Source organism: Helicoverpa zea, chromosome 21 (assembly GCF_022581195.2).
Source record: "Helicoverpa zea isolate HzStark_Cry1AcR chromosome 21, ilHelZeax1.1, whole genome shotgun sequence".
NCBI classification, from domain to species: Eukaryota; Metazoa; Arthropoda; class Insecta; order Lepidoptera; family Noctuidae; genus Helicoverpa; species Helicoverpa zea.
The window spans coordinates 7,875,636-7,897,577 of record NC_061472.1 but is presented as its reverse complement, the minus strand read 5'-3'; the positions used below and the strand labels follow the sequence as shown (position 1 = coordinate 7,897,577).

Below are 21,942 nucleotides of genomic sequence, written 5' to 3'. Positions count from 1 at the left end.
TATTTCTCTTGAAATAAGCTGTGATAGGCACAGCACTATGTGTTCTATCTTTCTTCTTTTCTGTATTCTGTGTGTGTATCTGTGTACATGAACTATTAAATAAATAAATAAATAGACAGTTATCAAGGCAGGTGTCGCTCAGAATTTAGGTAGAACCAATGTAAATAAAAGTTATAATTATATACTTTTAAAAAATTATCATTAGCGAAAAAAATATCATTAGTTAGGGAACTTGGTGAAATAAAAGATTATGTGGGAACGTGAACTCATCATCATCATCAGGTAGATGATGTCTTTTTCCATCTATGTTTGGGTCGGCTTCCAGTCTAACCAGATACAGCTGAGTACCAGTGTTTTATAAGAAGCGACTGCCTATCTGACCTCATTAACCCAATAACCCCTTGGTAAGATTGGTTGTCAGAGTTACTGGCTTCTGAATATCCTTAAAGACTGCTAAAGATGTTTAAATGACTGTTACTGTTACAGCCTTTTTATCGTCCCACTGCTGGGCACAGGCCTCCTCTCACACAGACAAGGATTGAGCGCTAATCACCACGCTTCATGTTTATTGTTCACGTTTATTGTAGGTTGTCAAATGACAGCCTACAATAATAATTAACTAATAAATAAATTAACGCTCATAGACTAATAAAACCTGCCCAGTAATGTGTAAAAAACTTGCTAGAAAAAAACACCTCGTCCTATATTTTCGTTTAACTTAAGAAACACACCGCGTCCACAACATTTGCTCAGTCTAGACGACGTGTGTAATCAGGGGAGGTTACTTTGAATAAAAATTAGCATTCACATCTGGCGTGCCAGCCTCCTGGCAGTCGGCCAAATGACTACAATTTGGCGCAGATATTTTTATAAGTCCAATTAACGAAACATTTGAATACTTGCAGCGTTATCTTTGAGGTCTGATTATGATGGTTAGTTTATAAACAGTTTTATATTTTAGTTATATATCAATTTTTTGTTCTTTAAACTGAATTGTTTTTTTCACTGTATGCGATGCATATTTTCTGTATCGGGTAAACTTTTTTTTAACAACAAGAATATTGCCGAATACATTATAAGTGACACAGTATTTAATTATAATCTGTTTGTCACCGTCAGCTGAGCTAAGGCCTCGCCACAAAAAGTGCTTACATAGCATCGTTAAATAATAATCATACTAACTGTTTCGCGTGGTATCATCCGCATCCGGGATTAACTACTCTTACAAAATATGACGGTGATTTCTAAATATGAAAGACTCAAAATATGTTCAGTAAATCCAGAAATTACCCTTACTACATACATACATAAATTCACAAATGTTACCTCTCTATAATATTAGTAGATACTAATTATATTAGAACTGCATGTAGTTCTAAATACACTGCAATCGTAGCACGCTCCTCACATAACGCTACGCCACTTGCTACGGCGTAGCACGGAATTTGCTACGAGGCTACGGTTACGGTTGCATAGTGAATACGCTATGGATGTTTGTATGTATGTTAGTATTCTAAGTAGATCTAGATATTCAAATAAAATGATACTAATTCTTACTAATATTGTTAATAAGAAAATAACTCTGTCTGTCCAACTTTCACGATAGATTGTCAGATATGATTTAAACTAATCAAAATTTATTCTCCGTAACTGCTATGAAAAAGTATAATTCCGTGGTATAATTTCCAAAAAGCCGTACTTAAACATTTTATTAGAATTTTTGTAAACGAACACAAAAAAATCGGCCTTCATTAGGAAGAAAATTGCTTATTTAAAAGATGCTCGGTAACAAAGCTTTTGTTGAGTTTTTTATTATATTTACAGCAACATTTTCTTTTTGGACTGATACTGAAAGAAAAAAGAACGTCGAAAGAAAAAAAGTCGTGTTGGCCTAGTGGGTAAAGGACCAACCTCTCAAGTATGAGGGCGCGGGTTCGATCCCAGGTCAGGCACGTACCAATGCAACTTTTCTAAGTTTGTATGTACTTTCTAAATATATCTTAGACACCATTGGCTGTGTTTCGGATGGCACGTTAAGCTGTAGGTCCCGGCTGTCATTGAACATCCTTGGCAGTCGTTTCGGGTAGTCAGAAGCCAGTAAGTCTGACACAAGTCTAACCAAGGGGTATCAGGTTGCCTGGGTAACTGGGTTGAGGAGGTCAGATAGGCAGTCGCTTCTTGTAAAGCACTGGTACTCAGCTGAATCCGGTTAGACTGGAAGCCGACCCCAACATGATTGGAAAAAAGGCTTGGAGGATGACGATGACTGAAAGAAAAAAGAACGAAGAATATCTGTTTTATACTAAACATTGATATTTTCATCCATTTTCTTCCAGTAACGGGCAATACTGCAAATTACATTATTATTATTTATTTATTTATTTATTGCTTAGAAGGTACATTTTATATTATAAAAGGTATAAAATGTCCAACAAAACTGTATACACAGTTTATCTGTTGGATCAGATTTCTAAACTATTGAATTACTATAGGTTCTATTAAGTTAAGTTTACAATAACAATAAAATTAATATATTAGTATTATATATGTATGTGTGTGTAGTATAGGTAATATATTAGTATTATATATGTTAAGTTATATAAGTAGTATTAGGAGGTTAATATTAAGTACGTTAGTATGAAAATCAAAGATTAGATAGATATAATCGGAGTATAGATATAGCATAAGTAAGAAAAGTAGTCGGTAGTTAGGTAGTAGTAGTAGTTAGTAGGATAGTAATACAATAAATAAAATAATACATAGGTAAAATAAAGTAATACATAGGTAAGTATATTTTTATTAACACAAACAAGATAAACCACTACACACGCTATGGACTGTACCTAAAAACAAAAACATACTTAAACAAGACCTAAAAACGTCACCTTAAAAAAACATCATTATAACAAGCACCTTCAGCGCTAACTACAAATTATTATAAAGCAAAGATAAACCTCCTTCGTGCTAACGAAGAGTTTATTAAAGAAAATAGCGCCATTACTTTACCTTTATGACGTCACCGACACCTTTGCAAACACACGTGGAAATTTGAGACACGGCCGTTATCTCTCCTTGTTTTAACGCAAAATATACAGCCTTATCTTAATGGATTCATAGATAGCAGGGGGCTCGTGGCTTGGTACATGTTCCATATGTACCATGGTACATGTACCATAGGGTACTCGTACACTGGAAACTTTTAGTTAGCCGATAGATTGTTCGAACGCATAAATCAGTATAGACATGAATAGTATAGCTGGGAAGTTTGTTTAACCACTTATTCTCACCAAAATCACATAGGAACTGGTGAAGAGCGGGCGTTTTGGGGGCTGTCTTTTGTATATTTGACCTTCTAAAAGATTTTTAGCCTACTTTGAATAAATGACTTTTTATCTTTTTATTTAGAAGCTATTAAACCAACTGAAAACTTTGACAGAAATTAAGATTTTCTTTAAAAAAAAAATGACAAACATAAGGGTTACTGTCGTACGACTGTTTAGTCTGCAGTGTACGGTATTCTAGTCTTCTAGTAAGTCATAGAACGGATGTTTCGTGTTTCAGACCATCGTTAAAATATTCGGCCCTATTGCCTATGGCAAAGCTATTTTCTTTTAAGAATAAAAATTAACATTTATTGCTGAATGATATACATCTAATAACGTGATATTGAATCAACTAATTCGTTTACTTTTGCGATATTCGTTTCAAGAAATCCCAAAAGTTCACAACAATGTTAGTTCAATGAACTTTATGAAGGGTTCAAAACCACTGACACTTTAATAACAGGTCAATCCCAAACTGTTTCGCCTCAAAAAATATCAGATATGACATTTCTTTAGAAATATCTTTTTTTACCTTTAAATAGGCCATTTAATATCAACAGATAAGTCGCCTTTACAGAAGGTCACAATGTAATATTGTGATACAATAACAAATATTTTTGCTCTACACACGTCAACGATGAAAAAAATATGCAAACGTATTTCTGAAAAAACTCTAATACTGTATAAGATATGTAAATTCCAATGACTATATTAAATTACTAGAACACTTGTTTTTTGAAATAAAAGAAAAAAAAATCTCTACAATAATATTTCAATGACAGAAAATTATTTTTGTCTCCCGTCGGGAGATCAGTTAAGTTACGAGTGTAAATATAAATTTTCATGGTGATTGGTACGTGTCATTCTAGAAAATTCCACAATATCACAGAACAACGTACTGAGCCGAGGGACTTAACCCAACATTTGAATGAAAAGTTATTTACTTGAATTTTGCACAATGTTTTTGTAAAATAAAAATAAACGAAATATTTTTTGGTACCTGCATAAAAGATTAAATTCTAAAAGTACATTTTTGAATTTCTTTTGTAGACAGAAGATGGATTACAGTATCCACTGAGATTTTAAAAGCACACAATTTTTTCTTTGGCTATTGTGTATTTTGAGACCGCATCATACTTCATCTCGGTTTCAAACCTTTCAATGACTTAGGTCACCTGACTTACTAACAAGTCAAAATTATTAAAGAGTTAAAGGTCCAAAGCATCAAAGTATGTATGTTATATCTAATGACTAGCTGTTTTACTGCGGTCTCACCCGTGTACCGTGGGAACTATTGCCCGAAATAAAACCGGGTAGGGTGCAGCTTTCCAACACTGAAAGAATTTTTCAAATCCGTTTAGTAGTTTCGGAGGCTTTTTCGGATATAAACAAATGAACAAAACAAATTATTTCTCTCTATTATCCTACTAATATTATAAACGCGAAAGTTTGTATGTATGGATGTATGGATGTTTGTTACTCTTTCACGCAAAAACTACTGAATGGATTTTAATGAAACTTTACAATAATATAGCTTATACATCAGAATAACACATAGGCTACGATTTGTAAACATATTGTTCGAAATACTAAACCTGCGCAGACGAAGTCGCGGGCACCAGCTAGTATTATTATAAAGGTTTACTTTTATAGTCAGAATTGATGACAACTATATTTAAAATGAAATTCCGTAGTATGTAGATCCATTATACAGGAAAGAGAGATCCATTATAGAGTTTAATTGTAAAATAATTAAACATTAATTGCATCGAAATAACCATTCACAAACTTTCCCTATCATTGTATAAAATTAATTACGAGGCATAATTATACAACAACATATAATTGTATATTGTGTAAATAATATGATATTATTACTTTTTTTTATTGCGATATAGGATAGTATAGTATTAATAATCATTCGAAAATAATAATTAATATCAATTACCTTTTGGCACCAATTAACAAATTACAAATGAAGTGGAAAATGAATTAATTAGACAGTTCATTGAGCCGAGACATTTGTATCGTGGAAAGAAAACAAATTAATTAAGTCGACTGGTTCTTATTACTTGTTTTGCACGTGTTATTAATACCAGAACAATTGTTTTCTAGTAAACAAATATTTGATTTTAAATCAGTGTGAAAATTCATATTTACGTTATGCAGAACATTATGTATTAATATAAAACTTTTAAGAAAAAAATTAAACTTTCTCCTGTCAAAAAAAAAAATTAAAAGTCTGAAAAATTATCTGGTGATAACCGCATCAAAATCTACTCGGCCTAACGTGAGATTATCGCGGACAAACATACACAGATACGGATCGCACTGAGATCTTCTTTTTAAGTCGGTCAAAAACATATTTTGGTATTCAAGTGCTGATTTTAGAATATTAGGTACATAGCTGTAGTTTTCATTTATCTATGTGTACGCATCCTGTCATGGAATACAAGCATGAAACATCTCATTATTCTATTTACTTATAAGTTATATTTCAAACATTAAAACTAAGATGTAAATAAATTAATTAATTACATTTGAAGCCGAGATTAAATTCACGAGTGTTTCATTGTTTACTAGAATAAAGCAATTATTCATTAAATACGTGCGCATTTAACTTTGAATAATTATTTGCTATTTAAACATTTAATTTTAAATAAAGATAAGGCCTCGGTTTTAAAACAGGCAGGATGATGGATAATGCAAGTGTTGGTAGGCGCTCACATGATGCATTGCAAAGGTGAGGCTCAAAGGTGAATGTTCAACAATGAAGTTTCCATATCTAGGATGGACAAAGAATAATTGGATTTTTTCATCACCGATTTCTCAGTAGATATCTACCCAGAATATTTGCTATGCCCAATTCATGGAAATAAATGCACCTATATAGAAGTGAAGTCTATATTAGGACTTAATGGACTTCCTGGGGTCGAAAATTGACGCTTTATTTCTTGCAAGGTATCTTTTTTTACAAAATGATGCTCTAAAAATAACTCTGATATAATTTCTTACAATCCAATCAAAATCTTCATCATCTACCTAGCCTTTTACCCAACTACGTTGGGGCAGATTCCAGTCTTACCAGAGACAGCTGAGAGTTTTACAAAGAGCGACTGCCTATCTGACCTCTTCACCCCACTTACCCATGCAACCCAATACCCCTCGATAAGACTAACCAATCAAAATCTTGTCCGTACAATTAACAAAAAAAAGAAACCATCTATCATCCTATCATTATTCTCAACCTCTTTTTTAACCAATTTTATTGGAATGACTGTAATAAAAACTTTTTATGAGAAAATAGCTTTTATCTCGCAAGCTGCAGAGTTCAAGATCACTTGCAGGTATTGTCATGAATTTTAAAAAGTTGAAGGCTCTGAAACAGATATGAAGAAAGAAAGAAAGAAGAAAGAAAATACATTTATTCACATGGACATAACGCATAGACAAATACAAACAATAATACAAACAAAAACGAATTAATAATAACATAGAACTACAGAAGACAATACACAATAGTGGGGGAAATATGCGTCACATCCACGCGAAAAGGCCCTTGCTCAGCATGTTGCTGTCACTCTGTTGGACAGAGTCTCAGCGCTGGTTTTCAGCAAAAGCCGAAAGCTGACGTGTTAACGTCCGCCGGCAATTTAAATAATATATATTAAAAATAAAACAATAATATTATTAAAATAAATACAATAAATTATGAATTGAAATAAATAAATAAGTTAAGTAGTGATAACATTGGCAACATTCATTTGGCTCATTCGTTCCTTGTCTATGCGCTGTTGTCAAAATCGTTGGTTGAGGTTATGATGTAAAGAATGAACCAAAATCATGGCGGCGCTCAACGTCTAATATTACGTAATTGAATATTATGCGTTATGTAATGAGTGTTGTTTATGTTGTGTGTGTTAGGAAATGCGAGTATGTGGAGTGTATTAAGAATTTATGTGCTTAAGTGTGTTCTTAAACTTATTAAGAACGCAATATTTTCAAGGGCTACACCCAAGGTAAGAGTCAGAGATCAATAAATATAAATATAAATATTTGCGAGTGGCGACTAATTGAGAAATGCGACCAGATGGAACGTTAATACTTTACAGTGTTGTATATCAGATGATACAGGTATAATGTCAAAAATATTGTAAAAAGTAAAAAAGGAATTGTATAAGTAATAAAGAATTGTATAGAATTAGTATTTTAACAGATAAGATAATTATTAATATAAATTATGTCATTGACCAGGTCCATTATCAAAGCAGGAGGATATAAGTGTTTGATAACAGCAATAAAGTCATCAGACAGGGATGTACCACACAGCACTGCTGGGGATCCAAAACCAAGGAGTAGTATTTGAGTCAAAAAACGCAAGGTAAGCAACTTATTTTGTATTGTGTACTCAACAAAATCATTGTACCGACAGTTGTGATTGTAGGAGTAGGGTCTTGAGATGTAATTTAAAAGTGTTAACGGTGTAACGGTAAGATATCGTTATTATTAAGATTGTTGTAACATTGTTTTTTATATAATTGGAGTAACTTAATATTTTTCATTTGGACATAAAGATAGATTTATACTTAGATGATTTATTTTTTATTGTATACTTCTGTTTAACGGTGGGCACGATAGTACAACGATAAGTTCGGTACAAAATTAAACTGAATTTAACCCTTTATGATAGGTACATGTATTATATTTACATAATTATTCTGAAATTGAGAGCGAATTAAACTTAACATTCCTTCGTTACATAGTAATTTATAAAATAATTATATAACCAAACAGTAAGTATTTTTAACTAAAACATTGAAATTAGAACTCGATTTCTCAACTTAAACTTTGTTGCTTGTTTGACTTTTAAAGTTGAAAGTAATTTTATGAAAGTTTCTCTTAAAATTCGTGAACTTCACCGAATTAATTATTCAATTAAATAAATGGCTTTAGTTCCAGCTGGTTCTTGAATTTTATACTTCATACTATTTGTCATTGTCGTAGAAAATATTTTATTTAAATTAGTTTGTGTAACTGGAACCTGTGGTCGCGTAGTGGGTAAAGGACTAAACTCTTATCTATGAGCTTGTGGGTTCGATTCTAGGCCAGGCAAGTATTTTCTAAGTATATCTTGAAGACCAATGGCTGATTGAAAGTTAGACTAGCTTGATGATAAACGCTTAATCCTTTTCCGTGTGAAAGGAATCCCGTCCCCAGCAGTGGAACGATAAAAAGCTGTAACGACGATGTTACTAGACCAAAGTCCAAATGCACTATTGATATTCACTAACAAAACAATGAAAATGCGAAAATCCCAAAATCATTGAACAACAGTTAAATCCCGCAGATAACGATAAACTGTAATAGAAAAACCGCGTAAGTTATTCGCAACTGAACAGATTAATAAAACTAATAGGTTCATTTGTTCTATTAAACGACAATGGCTATTTGGCGTGTACGCTCGCACTTGGCTAATATAACCACCACGTAAGTTCGCAGAATTAGTTATAGTGATAGTACTGGATGTGGCAAAATGTAATGGCCCAAAATCAGCCAAATATAAGTCTGCAAACAAGTAAAAAAGTAGGTTATATTATGTTAAGATATAGTCACACGGCAGTGTGTCGCCAAGTTCGAGCAAAAAAAAGCGACACACCGGCCGTGGGTTATATTACACGAACCATTTCCGGCCAAATTCGACCCCCCTATAACTCAAAATCTATTTTATTTACGCATATCAAAGTTCTAGTATCTGTTGAGACCCCCTCACTTATCTAAAATACAAAATTTCATTAATATACCTATTGTAGGTCTTGAGATATTGACGTCAGAAAATCGCTATTTTTACTATACACTCACTGACTGACTGACTGACTCACTCATCAAAAACCTAGACCACTTCCAATGGTTGTATTAACTTGAAATTTGGCATGGAGGTAGGTCTTTATGTTAAGGTAAAGGGGAAAATCTGAAAATGGCCAAGTATGAGTCAGTTTCAAAATAATGAAGGTGTAAATTTATACCCTTAAGGAACTAAAACGAACTAAATTTATCTATATTTATATAATATATCTTCGAATGGTTGTACCGATCTGAAATTCGTTACAAAGGTTTGTATTTAGTCAAAGTAAAGTAAAAATCTGAAAACGGCCAAGTGTGAGTCACTTTCGAAAATAACGAATGTGTAACTTTGATCCACGAACATAATATATGATAACATGTCATGTCAGTCAGTTGGTAAATCTAGTCCATTTAGTTAATCTAGTTCATTTCTTTGTAAGAAGCATAGTGCACATTCAAAAATCTGAAAGATAATATAAATTAGACATTTCCTTAACTAACTTAATCATAAGAAAAAAATAAAATAAATCCCACCCAAAACAAAAATGTGAAAGGCTGCCAAGTTCGATAATATGGGAATGCTTCGCCTATAAAAGAAGTGAGATCTGAATAAGTACCAAGTTCCATACACATACCTCAGTTAAAAATAGTTACTTTTTAATGATGTTACTTGGCAAGTTTTAATAGAATATTTTATACTTGATTGCGTTTAGTAGGTTTATAACAAGGTGTGTGAAAACTTGCCAAGTAAAATCATTAAAAAGTAACTATTTTTAACTGAGGTATGTGTATGGAACTTGGTACTTATTCAGATCTCACTTCTTTTATAGGCGAAGCATTCCCATATTATCGAACTTGGCAGCCTTTCACATTTTTGTTTTGGGTGGGATCATAATGTCAATCAAATACAATGAAAGTAAACTTAAATACTAGTAAAGTCTGAGACCCTGAAGGAAAAGTCATCATCTCTCTGCCCTTATCCTATTTTTATTTGGGGTTAGTGCAGCAAGAAAAAGTATCAGGTCCTATTTTTTATACTTTTACACACATTTAATAATTTAATTAAGTACGAGTATAAACGTACAAAAATAAACAATAAAAACTATATTCAAGAGCACACACCCATAGTTACACAAGCACGCTCCAAATATACGTGCCTAATTGCACCATTTTAAACCTCCGTTGCACTCTAAGCAAAGAATATGCCACGTCACTTCCAGCACTCAAAATTCTTTGCGCGTGTGACTATAATTGGTCCAATTTTTGGCTGGATGGCGGTCGTTTGGCAAATAGCTTTAAGTTTCGCGTGAACGAGAGTTTTAGTGTCCAGCGGTGGCCATAATTGCCATGGATTTGTTCATGGACTGGCATACCAATGGTTACTCATTACCTTTCCAATTGGAATTTCTAATTGCTCAAAACTTTGTGACGGCGCAAAATATTGTAACCTTTTTAACAAAATCTACATACTTTATAGAATATATATGAAGATTTTTATCTGACAAAATTGCTAAGCGATGATGCGTTAGTGTGTCGATCATACATTAAGATATGCTTGACGCATATTCCGTCAGTTATGAACTTTCCCTCAGCCTATGGCACAGATCTTGTACAGAATGTAAATAGGTATGTATAATGGAAGAATCAAAGAAAGCTGAAAACTTGCTATGATTCCGCAAACCAGTGGCACTGTGTGTTGATAAAGCATGATCATTTAACAGTAATAAATACAGCTAAGTAACTACATATAGTTCGGCCATTCAGAGAATGCGTTCCTGACACGTCGCGATTGAACTGACGACGTAACTTTGCAATGGCGTTGCAGTTACGATAAAAATATTTTTGCTGGTTGTTTACCGTTTTAACAATTGAGGAGCATTAAAACAACATTATTATATCAATAATCAATGAATGTTATTACGTCGTCAGTTCAATCGCGACGTGTCAGGAACGCATTCTCTGAATGGCCGAACTATAGTACAACGTACAACCCATTCAACAAAGTGCGTTCCAAGTTAACTCCCACATACTGCATATTTGCACTGCAAATTCTCTAGAATTAGTACTTCTAATACACAAACTAGCAACTGCCTAAATACGTTTAACACAATTAGCTACTAATCACTTAATGGAGCTTGTAGGCAATGTTATCATTACTTATGCACTGTTGGCTATGTAATGTAACCATTTAAACTATTCTAAGTACCTACACAGATCATATGAACTGCAATGCATTCGAATCGAATTATCAGATTAAGATCTAAAGCGGTTCAATCTTGGATTTGTCCTTAACATGTTCATCGATCATCGATTTGTCTAAATCAAGATGGATTTGTGTATAGCGTTAAAGGTTTAATGTAAGAGGGTCTAAGACTAACGATGATTCACTTTGATAAATAAACATCAAGAAATATGACGATGTCAATTGACACGCACAAGAGTTTCACAAGTCATCATCATCATCATTCTCGCTCCTACCCAATTTATGATAATGGGTCAGCGCAGCACGTCTTTTCCTTTCATACTTTCCTATCTGACGTCATCTCACAGGGAACACTTTTTGCAACGTACTCTGTAGATTGTTAATGAAACCATTAAAAGATTATAATAACTTTACTAAGAACAGAATGCTCGAACTTGTCACCCAATATGTGTCCCAGAAATTCCCTTCTTTTATCCTACCTTCGTAACCTTCACCAAAATAATCTTGTATCACATACATATGTAGGCAATATCAACACCCTTTTCAAACAAATATTACAAAACATTTGCTTTACATACACCTTGTTACACATTCAAATTTCTCCGATATTCTCTTCATTCTTATACTGCGGAACAATTTTTTCACCTTACATCCATAGAGTTTACTGTTGGCAAAGTAAACATAGGATATTGCGGTTATAATGTACTCGTATGAGTTACAATACCGCCTAGCGAGGAAGATTATTTTGTGCCGGAAAACAAACGCTCGCTTCTTTGAAAATGAAGTGTTTCGAAGAATATTCTGCGATGGTTTTGCAATTTTGTTTTTGCATACTATAATTACGTGAACTACAATTTTTCACTATATCTTTTACTATAAGTCTTGGTATAAAGATTGCAGGAGTTACATTGTTCCAATGTTTCCCTAAGCTCTCAAAAACAGTAACCCATTTAATAAGTACAAACCTTACCACAGCAAATATTTCATACTAGATATCCAATTTCACAACAAACAAGCAAAACTTAGATTTATTCAAAACAACCCCGAATAAAGGTCAAAACAGGTCACCAAAACACTCATTGCTTACACAGGACCAACACACGATTTAACGCACAATCATTTGCAAGTCCAATCCGAACGAATTCCCAACAGCTTATAAGTTAAAGCAAATAATCCCCCGTGACCGAGAACCCTAATAAACATGAATAAAATAAAACGTAGCAGTTTAGTGGTGAAAAGGCGTTCAATAATATACCCGGGCGTCAACAATTCACAGGTTCTGACCCTTTTTGGGGCATTATTTATATGCTAAAGAGGTACAACGCATACTAGGGGTGTGTCGGAGCGAATGTCTGAGATTAAGAAATTAGTGTCCATCTAATTGAAATTCAAATTATGTACATGCAGTTTCTGTTCTTGTTAGATGCTAATTTCGATTTAGTCTGCAGACAAAGGTCTGTGTTCTAGAACCTGATTAAGGATGGCACTGGTTGAATTTAGATTCGACTAATCAAATTACGACAAATCGAACTTATAATTGACAGAGGGCTATTGAAAAGGTCAATTAGGCCTGATCTCAAAATTTCAATCGTAATAAACATCACGTCAGAAATTAAACACCTACAATTTCTACCTCAAGAATTCACTGATCTCTATATCAAGATCAAATAATCCAGATAAAAGACCAAAAAGAAAATCCTCTTCACTTATAATCATTATCCCTTTCAGTGAAGCAGAAACCTGCCAAACCTTTGCGTTAAACCTAGACAACCCTATCTGGGGAATAGCCGTTATTATCTTGTCTTTTAACCCCGGCCCGACCGGCTATAACTTATACCTTAGGATCTAGTGGCAGTGCGTAACTCAAAATTGCAATAATTTATTAAGTTTCCAGCCTCAAAGTTGTCTTAGCCACGTCATTCGAGATATGGTGTTGATAGATTTATCGGCGTCCGGTATTAGGGGTTTCGGCAAAACCTTTCAGTTTGTGAATAGTTTAGTGTAGTGGTTTGGGTTTTTTTGTCTGAAATATATTTTTATTTCATGTCCCTAGTTTCGTTTGAATTCAATATTTCGTAAGACAATCATATTATGTAATGCATAACTCTTCTATATTTTGATGTAAATGTGTCAATTAGTTTCCTCATATCACATAAGTAAGACTTATAAACGGCACCTTTTTTGTCATAATCACTACAAACTACTTCGAAGGTACACAATACTCAAACTATCTAAGAACATCGCTATCACACGTACATATCTAGAACACTTCGGAGGCAAGTCCAAGGTTATAATCAAAGTTTCCAGCTTAGCTCTTCCCATACCTCCTATATTGTGTATCTAAAGTAATTAATAAGTTGCGGTAGACTCGCGTTACCTTGTGGCTGTGCTTGGAACATTGTTGATTGTGTATTTGCTTTACTGATTGTTCTTAGTAATTATTGAGATATTGTTACTTTGATTTATGCTGACAAGTCAATTAAATCAATTCTGAGAACTAAATAGGAAGGAAAGCAAACTATAAGTGTAGGTACTGTAGAGTACTTAGTTAGAACTCTTTAGTCGTAAGTTTTTATTCATTGTATTGTGTTATTGGCCGGACAATTATTTAAAAATATTAGATGTAAATAGAATAGTTTTTTTATACTGAAGTTGTCACTTCTCTGCCATCAGTCGATAAACGGAAAGTTAAAGTTCTATTTAATGTTTTAATTGAAATATCCTGAAGATCCCCAGTCATTTAGTACATCCTTACTAATATTATAAATCGGAAAGTGAGTTTGTTTGTTTGTTTGTTTGTTTGTTCCGCTTTCACGCCGTAACTACTGAACCGATTGCTTTGAAATTTTGCAGACGTAAAGTTAGAAGTCCGGATTAAATAATAGGGTACTTTTTATCCCGAAAAAAATAGATATTCCCGAGGGAAAACAAAAATATTGTTTGCTTGATGGATGGATTGTAGATGGCGCTGTGTGTCGTTTAAAACAAGGTAATATATTGCAAACGAATATAAACATGTAAAGGACATTGTTCAATTTTGGCCTAAGAACCGATGTGAATATAAATTATACTATAATTTTTATTTATTTTTATATTGTTTGAAACATATTTTAGTATTCCACGGACACTTCAAATAAAAAAATTCCAAATAAAAAGTAGGGTCACAATTATTGATGCCTTATAAAATGTTTCCGTCGGCCAGTGCTGCCAGTTTCGGAAGTTTTCGGGATTTCGGTAAATACGGATCGAATTGAGAACCTCCTTTCCGAAAATCGTAATCGTAATTGGCAACACTGGTGTACTTCAGTCAGTTTGCTAGAAGTCAGTTTGATAGCTTTGCGACTATCGTTTCTTTTGTGATTTTCTATGCGTTTCATGGTTTTATTCTAACAACTTTGGCTTGATTACGGACTCCGATTAGATTGCGTACTTGGTAGACTCGGCTTTGTGTGAAGAACTGGATTTTACTAGCATTTTCGGATATTGCTCTGTCTGTGATCGAATTTAGTTATATTATAATTACAACAATGGATGCAGAATATAGTATATTGTATAAATTGTGGATCTGCTGGAGGTTCTTTGGTATTAGAAAACGAAGATATACTTCGTTGCATACAACAATGGACCGTTCCCCGTATGGTAAGTGGTCTACGAAAGTGTTTTTCTAATTTTGATAAGAATGTTACTACCTACTTATGTTTTCATAAGCACACAATTTCTCGGTTTTCAAATCAATTGCCACAATTGCAAGTTACTTGATATTTACTAATGTTTTTTGTATTTATTACTACAGGTTGAAGCTCATGACCTTATATGTACGACGTGTTGGTCTCAAGCAGTCGAGCATAATAAGATGCAATGCACTGTTGGACGCAATTGTGTACTTTGTAAGAAGCTCCTACCATCAGGCATACTGTTGCAATTGTATCTTTGGGCGTAGAACAGTGGGCTGTTGTGCCCACATAATGACTATTATCTGGTATTTAAGCTGGGCGAGATACCAAAACTCAATTAAACCCCCTGCTCAGTTCTTAGATAATATATTATTGAGAAATATTGATGATTAAAAACCTTTAATTGAATATAAATATTGTTTTTATTGCACATCCTCGAAAACCTCTTTCATTGTTATTGGTAAACCTTACTTTAACTGTTAAATTATTTTGTGTGGTAATGACATTTTTAGTATGGTCTGTACCTTCTTGGTAATAGACCGCGGGTTCGATTCCCGCCTTATAGCATGTAGATAGCTAGGTAACTGTCTAATATAAAAGTAGTATCAATCATTTAAATAAATAATTCTCTATCGTAATAATATCGATATTTTATGAATTGTGGTGAATGGAACTCTTCCATTTTGGATACGTTTTATCACAAATCCAAAGTGGATTCACTATATATTAAGAAACGTAACGTTGAAAGCAAAAGCGTTTAGGTAGTTGTTTTTCATAAAAATTCTAAGCATTTATGAAAACTAGTCACACGCCCCGTCTTCGCACGGTGGCAATATAAAACCTTGGTGTTAACCTTCCTCTTGACCTACTCTATCTATTAAAAAAAAATCGCACCCAAATCCATCGCGTAGTTTTAAAGATCTAAAGCATTCATAGGGACAGACAGAAAATGCAACTTTATAAAATGATCATTGTCAAAGAATTATCTTAAACTTGACTATTTACTATCTCTTTTCCTAGTATCTAGTAGAGTAGTCTTTTCCTAGATCTAGAAGAGAACATATAGAGCTGTACATAGTATTGTTGATATTTTGTATAGTGTAGTTTGATAACACTACTCTGATATTTCACGCAAGCTTGGTTATTTTTTATTTATAACCTCAAAATATTAACTTTTTTCGTAATTATTTTAGTTTCCTGAAGTGTCCGTTCGTGAAAACTTATTTCATAGGATTCCATATAATTTTAAGAGTTTATAGAAGTCACTTTCCATTCAAACGGTTCTTAGGCAGAACATGTATGGAGCCGGAACAATGTCCTTTAGAAGCTAAATGATACGATAATGAATCCCCGAAAATGAGGAATTCCCGAGGGATGATGTACAATTTGTTTAATCGTCTAAACTGTTTTTTTTACATCTACTTATATATTGCAAACGAATATGAACATATAAATTTAGAAGCTAAATGATACGATAATGAATCCTCGAAAATGAGGAATTCCCGAGGGATGACGTACGATTTGTTTTATCGTCTTAACTGTTTTTTTTACATCTACTTATCCTGAATTAACTATAATTCAACGAATTACTAATTGGTATAAGTATTAGTTAAGTTATTTCGTTCTTGAGGTATGCGATAGATGGCGCTGGGTGTTTTTAAAACGTGGTAACGATGTGTTTTTAAAATACATAAGAAGTGGAATGATAGCTTTTTAAAACGTGGTGACGTTGTTTTTTTTAAGATACGTAAGAAGTGCAATGATATCTCGCGCTTTAACCTGTAGCTCATTGTTCAATCGCGAGCTTCCCGATAGCTCGATAGATGGCGTTGTGCTTTTCTGTATCGTGGTGTTAAGGTTCGCCGCGAATTAGTCTGTATTGAAATCAGTGGGGCCCAGTAGCGCCAGGGCCAGCCGCGGCTGCGGGTTGTTCGAAAGAGGTACCGCGGCCCTGGTATATAAAAGGCCTAGGACGGAACACGACGATTTTAGTCAGTAAGAGTCTGACACTCCCTCACCGCTGCTAACCCACAGCGGGAGGGGTGAACCGAATTCCACGCGGGCGAAGCCGCGGGCGGAAAGCTAGTTTTAGATAACACTACAGAAGTTTTGCCCAAACAGAATTTCTGATATTGATTATACAATTTCAGCAGTCACATAAATCTATTCCAAATTTAGTTCAAGAAATCCTTTGACTTAAAATGAATATCCCACAAATCAAAACTAAACCAACTTATTCAGTGATGCCGTCATATTTAAACATCTCAGAAATAGGTCGGCTTAAAATATCTTCGTTAAACAAACACAAATTCTAATAGATTTCACAGTAAGTAAAGGGACCATGGAGAACGAACAAAATGACTAGCGGAGATGCTATTATTCAAAAATCATCAAAGAAAGTAGCGCGCCCAAATGCGGGTTACAAACGTTACTTTTTACGCCCTTACATACCTTCTTTGGACCAGCCCATTTTTTGGTGTACCAAAAATCATTCACCGATGTGTCAAAGAACCTGAATTCTTGGTTAGTTCACTCGTAACTGGATCGTCTTAGTCAACCGTTTCGGTCATGCCCACCGTGAGTACTTGACCTAGAAGAAGGCGCATGACCTACCTGCATTACGGCATCTCCGCTCATCTTTCCTTACTCCGCGTAAGGGACTAATAATGTTACCTGTAGATGCTAAAGGTTTACGTTTTAATGGGTAGGGTCGCTTAGAAGTGTCTGCGTTTTACTATCTATCCACGGATTATATTCTGGCCAGTGATTTCATTAAATATACATGGCTATGTGTTTGTAGGCGAAGTTTACTTACTTTATAGTTTGACATTGTTTCAAAATTACTCTTACCTTGTTAAGACTTCATACAGGTTAGAAGATAAGATTACTATTGAAATGTTCTCTGTGGACAAATAAAGTCCCTACTTAACTGCTGTTTTTGTAGGGTCACAGCCTCCCATTCTTTTAAATACATTATTTTTAACACGCTTTTATAAGCTTGGGCTGTATGTATGTAACGGAATCTTTGAGCTTGATTTTCACCGGTTTCTAAACGTCTGATCAATTTGAAACTTTACATACGTCTCAAGAACCGGTGACAATGCATGACTAGCTAAAAAACGGCATCGCAAATTCAATATGGCGGCCTCCACAAGATGGCGGACTGGCTGTTTGGAATCCACCCCCATGATATGGGTATCAAATGAAAGGGTTTGCTGCCAGGAATACGAAAAAAATAGTCACGTGACTTAATTCCAATATGGCGGACTCCAAGATGGCGGACGGGCTATTCAAAATGCACCCCCTTGATATGGGTATCAAATGAAACGGTTTGCTGTCTAGAATACGAAAATAATAGTCACGTAACCAAAATCCAACATGGCGGTCATGCAAGATGACGGATTAACTATTCAAAATGAACCCCCATCATATGGGTATCGCATTAAAGGGTTTGCTGCCAGGAATACGAAAAAAATTGTCAGGTGACTGAAATCCAATATGGCGGACGTCCAAGATGGCGGACGGGCTATTTATGATAGTCACGTAATCAAAATCCAACATGGCGAACATCCAAGATGGCGCATTAGCTATTACATATCATGTGAACGAACTACGGACTTCATAACGGAATAACGCTGCTACGCGCTGCGAACTACGTCGTAGTAAATCTCGAATTAAAAATAGAGGTACTAAAAAGTTAAAAATAAAATTAAAGAAAAAAAACCTTTTTAAAAACAAGCTTTTATTTAAATGCCCTAAAAAGAAAAAAATAAACATTTTACACTAAAACTTTTACTGTTAACTTATATTATTAGCTTCACCTGTAAAAACTGCCTCGTTGGTCTAGTTGTCGCAAGTGTGGCTGCTGAGCACGAGGTCTCGGGTTCGATTCCCGAGTCGGGCCGAAATCGCTTTGTGGGTTTTAGAAGACTTTCACAAAGCAGCCCGAAGCCTGGAAGTTGGTGATTGATTCACCCGTGCATCGGAGAGCACGAAAATGTCGGTCCTGCGCCTGATCTCTTTCCGGTCGTGTCGGATTGCCGTCCCATCGGGCTATGAGAGTGAAGGAATAGGGAGTGCACCTGTGTCTGCGCAAATGCTTGTGCACTATAATATGTCCTGCGCAGTTGGATAATCTCCTTACATGAGAACAGCCGCCGTAGCCGATAATCGGCTAGGAGGACATCATGTTTGTATGTTTCTATGTTTGTTTGTAACCGACTTCTTTGGGCGCGATTTTGACCCACTTTAAACGGCCAGATTTTGTTCAAACTTTGTAGATTTATTGAGGACCGATGACAATACACTAATTGATAAAATTATTCCATTTTTCAATTTGCAAAATATGATTTTTGTTATTTATATAATTTTCCATAATATTTATAGATATAGTTATATCACCATCCATGTTAATTTTACATGGATATATGTGTCAGTTCGCGGTAAAAGGTACCTTATGGGTGTTGGAACTTATGACATTATGTTTTTTTAGTCTAAGCAAGATTGTAGAATTTGTATCTCCAAATGACTTAAGCGCCAAAGTCCATAAGGTACCTTTTGTCATGAAATGACACATATATCGTTGTCGTTTTTTATTAATTATAATTAAACGACACTTAATTAATTATCCATTCGCATTCGATGATCTACAATTGTCGATTAGAATTAAAAAAAAATCTTACTCAAATAATTGTTTTTTTCATAAGTTACAGTGTTTCCGGAGTTTCATACATGACGGAGAGGATTTTTTTTTGACCTATTTTGATATTTTTTTTCCGTTTCTATTGCACTAAATTAATTTTTAGCAAGTATAGAATTAATCTCCGTTAAATTATCTCGACAATAGTATGCAAAATATCTTGATTCCTTTAACGATCGTTAAGCACTCTGATGCTTCGCATCATGAGTCGTGCAATAGTTTAAAATTAAAAAAAAACAAGCTATTATAAATAATCCAAACTAAAAAGTAGAAAATAAATAATAGTTTAAAAAAACTAAAAAACACGCTTTTTATAGAAAACCGAACTAAAAAATAGAAAATAAATTTCAATGAATATAAATTAATCATAGTGTGAATAAAAAAAATATTTTTTGTAAAAAAAGCGTGGGGTGCATGGTGTCAATAGTTATAAATATTTTATTGACAGATATGAGTAGAGTGATTATCATTTCGATAATGTCTTAAAAAGCACCCCACGCTTTTTTTACATAAAATATTTTTTTTTATTCACACTTTTATTAATTTATATTCATTGAAATTTATTTTCTATTTTTTAGTTCGGTTTTCTATAAAAAGCGCGTTTTTAGTTTTTTAAAACTATTATTTATTCTTTTTCAGTAGTCTAGGTCACTCCTAATTTTAGATTAGTATGCATAGCATTAAACCATTATTCAAATTACAATCTATCACGGCTAATTCGTCAGCATCAACAAAATTAATGATAACAGACAGAAATCCATAAATTTTTATCATGTCGAATTTTGGTTAGTCCCGCACGCATATTCAATTTGGTAGATAGAAAGTTATTTTCAAATATTAAATATTCTTAATCTGAACTTAATGTTATAAATGTCAAAGTTACTCCGTCTGTCTTTCACAGGAGCAATTTAAGTTAAATTGACTCGGTTTACTACATAGGTAGGATGATTATTATCCTGTGCTAATAAACAACATCGATAAACTGGTTGTCATTTAAACATTTTTGGCAGTCGCTACTATCGTCGGCAGTATGTCCACAGGGAGTCAGGTTGTCCGGGTAACTGGGTTGAGGAAGTCAAACAGGCAGTCACTCCACGTACAACTCTGGTAGGTCCTGCATCCGGTTATACTGGAAGCCAACTAAAATATAGTTGGTAAAAGGCTAGGAAAGAGCAGATGATGCTAAAAGATACGGGTGGAACCGCGGAGAACAGCCAGTATATACTTATTAAATACTAGCTTCTGCCCGCGACTTCGTACGCGGTTCCTGTCCCTTATGCCAGCGACTACGGGGTCAGCAAAATCAAAGATCTGAATCGTCTGATATTGAATTTTAAGGGCCCGTTGACTTGAAAACAACGGAATACGCATAGCCATTAGAAATGTTCCATATATTTAATTTTTGTACTTTAACGGCAAAAGCACAGCAGACTAAACAAAACGCTGAGAACTGAACCGCAATAGACGTGCCCATAGGGATAAAAGTAGTGATTCTAATTAGTCCGCATTTAAGTTGTGTGTGGCAAAAATATTACACGTATTATTACGTAAAAAAACATTAAATGTTACTGAGATGACAAAGTCGTGATGACTTAGTGGAAGTCGTGGTGGTTTAGTGGGTAGAGAACCAATCTCTCAAGTATGAGCGTGCGTCTTTAATTCCAGGTCTGGCAAGTACCTGCCAATGCAACTTTTCTAAGTTCGTATGTACTTTCTACGTATATTTTGGATACCAATGACCGTTATTTGGAGGGGATGTTAAACTGTAGGTTCCGGCTGTCATTGAACATTCTTGGCAGTCGTTATGGATAGTCAGAACCCAGTAAGTCCGACCAGTTTTACCGAGGGGTGTTGGGGGTTGAGCGGTTAACCGGGTTGTGGAGGTCAAATAGGCAGTCGCTCCTTTTAAAACACTGGTACTCAGTTGCATCGTGACTGGAAGTCGACCCTAACATAATTGGGACAAAGGCTCTTGAGATAATAACGACAATAATAATGAGATATAAGCATCGCAGGATATCTGAGGCTGATGACGGGGAGTAGCGACCCCGCGGGGCATATATACTGAGTTCTCCAGGGAGAGTATACTGTCCCCCATCTCCGGCCGGTCGGAGTGAACCATGACGGGGGTAGGTCTCACGCCTCTGGCTTGGCTTGACCATCCAGAGTGGAGTCGCTTGAGCAGGGTTAGTAGCCCTGCTC

General features: G+C 34.6%; 1 long non-coding RNA gene across 1 annotated transcript; it reads left to right on the top strand.

Moving 5' to 3' along the window:
• Positions 1 to 5,449: 5,449 nt before the first annotated feature.
• LOC124640776 lies at positions 5,450 to 18,810 on the top strand. The gene is made up of 3 exons (XR_006985593.1): positions 5,450 to 5,465; positions 14,221 to 14,222; positions 18,629 to 18,810. It is a non-coding gene; the product is annotated as an uncharacterized LOC124640776 (long non-coding RNA).
• The last annotated feature ends 3,132 nt before the right edge of the window (positions 18,811 to 21,942 follow it).